Source organism: Pterocles gutturalis, unplaced genomic scaffold, assembly GCF_000699245.1.
Source record: "Pterocles gutturalis isolate BGI_N339 unplaced genomic scaffold, ASM69924v1 C12206353, whole genome shotgun sequence".
NCBI classification, from domain to species: domain Eukaryota; kingdom Metazoa; phylum Chordata; class Aves; order Pterocliformes; family Pteroclidae; genus Pterocles; species Pterocles gutturalis.
The window spans coordinates 1-3,419 of NW_010155706.1; the positions used below are offsets into that span (position 1 = coordinate 1).

The 3,419-nt window shown below is 37.4% G+C and overlaps 1 pseudogene; it reads left to right on the plus strand.

Annotated features, from left to right (window-relative positions):
• The first annotated feature begins 1,240 nt into the window (after positions 1 to 1,240).
• LOC104471070 lies at positions 1,241 to 3,019 on the plus strand (annotated as a pseudogene).
• Positions 3,020 to 3,419: the final 400 nt, after the last annotated feature.

Below are 3,419 nucleotides of genomic sequence, written 5' to 3' on the forward strand. Positions count from 1 at the left end.
ACGACAAAAGGCTAGTATACTGATTTAGGAATCTAAAATTAGAATCCTAAACCGTGAGTTTCTGCCCTTTGTGATGTTTTTTAAGTAGTTTCTGTAAGCACTTGGGCTAATGTTGGATTTTTAAGATTTTGCTTTTCAGTTTTTAAGATTTTGCTTTTCAGTTTCTTTTGTCCAGCTGACATGCTCTGCCAATTTCTCTTGTTCTAGATACTTTAATGGAGTTACTTGAGATGTACACCAGTGTAAACAAGAACAGAAATTGTTTCAGAATTACTTGATCCTATGTTCAGGTTTCAAATTGTGTGCTGGGATCTGGAGATTTTTGAGGCCTGCCTAGATGTTAAAACATTAAATCATCTACTAAAAATGTGTTCATAAACTGCTGACTAAACACAATTGTGCTGTGATTGTAATATATAAGGCTGCTTTTGGATCTTAATATAGTCAGATTTTTTTAATGTCCTTCAAATAAGCCAACAAAATATTCACAATTACTAATTTGACTTTGATCTTGAAATCTCATTTGCCACCTGAAATGTTGTCCTCAGGCTATGCCTGTGTTTCTGAGATGGAAGGACTTCCATTGAGAAGATGCTGGCAAGGGGACATGGCAGCCTGGAGGTTTAGGATTCCTGACTATAGTTTCTTTTCCTTGAGATGTTCTCCATTTGTGCTCCAAACATCCAGCAGATAAATCCTCAGTTGATAATGCTACAAAAAAGGGAAATATTGTTAGCAACCTTTATCTCATAAATATGGGAGTAAATGTCTGTCATTGCTAGATGATGCTTGGAAAAACCATTCTGGCAATCATCTGAAAGATCATAGAGCAGCACGGATTTCTGAGAACACAAGATGAACAAGGTGGCTGATATTCTCAGCAGTCCCCAAGATGCCCTCCCTCCTGTTTGAGGTAGTTAACCCAGGAAATACTACAGGTCTGCTGTATGGAATTTCTGAGTCCCTCCTAATAAGTAGAACTGAGAGCAGAATTTAAGGAGAATACCAATACAAAAGTGAGTTGCTATTTTTAGGTAATGAGCTGCATCAGACTGAAACTGTTTTTCAGTTTATTGCCGTTTTAACTTTAGAATGGTTTTCTCATCTACAGAGCACTGCAAAACCAGGGAATTTGAAGATGAATGCTTTTCTAGATGCTAGGCAGTGAAACAGAAGCTGATAGTTCGCTACTTTTGAAAATTAATCTTCTAAAAAAGTACCATTTCTTTGTCTATTTCAGGACCGTCTTGACTCTTTAACTGAAGTTGACGATTCTGGACAGTTAACAATCAAATGTTCTCAAAATTACTTGTCACTGGATTGTGGTATTACTGCATTTGAACTATCTGACTACAGTCCTAGTGAGGATTTGCTTGGTGCTCTGGATGATATGACCTCCAACCAAGGGAAAGCAAAATCATTTGAATCCTGGAATTACAGTGAGATGGATAAGGACTTTCCAGGACTTATCAGAAGTGTGGGCTTACTTGCAGTAGCAACTGATTCCATTGCTTTCCAGTGTAATGAAGTATTAAATGATAAAGAAACCCATGTACCTCTTTCAGCAGAAGATGGAGAAGAAAGCAAAGACAGGAAAGCACCACTAGTATCTCCTTCTGCAAACTCCTGTCTTTCTCAAGGACCTTGCTCCGAAGATGGTGTTGTACCTACTGACAGCAAACCAGTTTCAACATTAAAGAAACCAGAATGCAATCTTTCACAGCACACCGGTGAAAAAATCAAACACCCTCACTGTGAAAACTCAACTCCTAAGAGGTCCATAAGAGACTGCTTTAACTATAATGAAGACTCCCCTACACAGCCTACATTGCCAAAAAGAGGTCTATTTCTGAAAGATGATGTGTTTAAAGATTATATGGAAGCCAGTGATTTAAAAAGGCAAATCTCTCAGATAGTTAAAAATGAAATGAGTAGAAGTACACCCTCATTGTTAGATCCACCAGACAGGTCCAAGCTTTGCCTAGCTTTACAGTCACCCTACACTAACAGTCCATCTGCAGTTAGTCAGTCATACGATTGCTTAAATACAATAGGTGATAGAAATCTTGAGTACACAATAGATAATCACTTTAAGGACCATTCAATAAATCTAGGAAAGTCTACTTCCTATACTTGTAAAGAAAAATCAAAGCACAAGAAGTCTCATGACACTCCAGAGAAAGTGAAAGCTGGCAGAGCACCTGGAGGTGTGTGTAAAACAGCTCCACCAGTACAAGTCAAAAGAAGAGGACATTCTTCTCTACAGAATGGAATTACTTCTCATAACTCTCAGTCTCTGGAGGAGACGGAAACAGATTCTTCTGCCTCATCAGATTCTTGTAACCAGAGAGACCCAAAGGGGCAATCACAACATAAAACTGAGCCTTTTAGTTCACCAACAGTTAGTAACCAAAAGAGTGCTTCCTCAGCTGGTTCTGAGCTTACCAACTCATCACCTCTTCCACTGAGAAGAAAGAATAATAAAAGTGTCTCCTCAACACCAAGCTATACTCAAAAAAAAAGTAAAGATAGCGAGGTCTGGTATGGATCTGATGAATATTTAGCACTTCCTTCACATCTTAAACAGACTGAAGTATTAGCTTTAAAACTAGAAAATTTGACAAAGTTGCTGCCCCAAAAGCCCAGAAGAGAAACCATTCAAAACATTGATGACTGGGAGCTGTCAGAAATGAACTCAGATTCAGAAATGTATCCAACATACCAGATAAAAAAGCACAAAAAAATGGGCAGAATTTCACCAAGCTCTTCAAGTGATATAGTATCCTCCTTAGGAGACAGTATTGAATCTGGGCCCCTCAGTGATATTCTCTCTGATGAAGATCTTTGTATGCCTGCATCTTGCATTAAAAAATACATTGAAGAAAAGTCAGAACTGACTGCTGTCACTCAGCCCACTGAGAATGAGACTTCTGCCTCAAATAAATCAGCTTTAATTCATCAACTGATGCAAGATATACAACATCAAGAGAATTATGAAACCATATGGGAAAAAATTGAGGTAAGGCAATAATTCTATGTTCTGCTGCTGCGTTCTTGGTAAGCCTGTACACAGAGATGGAGCTGTTGGCAAGGGTACAATTGCTTTCTTTTTTTCTTTAAGTGATGAAAATCATCTCATCTAGTGACTGCTAGAAGTAGAGAACAGCAGTGATCATTGTAATTATAATAGACTGCAGTTAACTTTAACTATACACAATTTGCCTACATTATTTTACTTATGCCTTTAAACTTGGCAAAACATTATTTTATCAATAGAGCTTCTCTTTGCCAAGATCAGGTACACAATAAGTTATTTTTTGGATGAAGTGAAAAATAAACATTGGAAATCATGGATCTTTGTTGTATTTGAATTAAGTTATGCTTAATATCTTCTGCCTATTTGCTTTATAAAAATTATA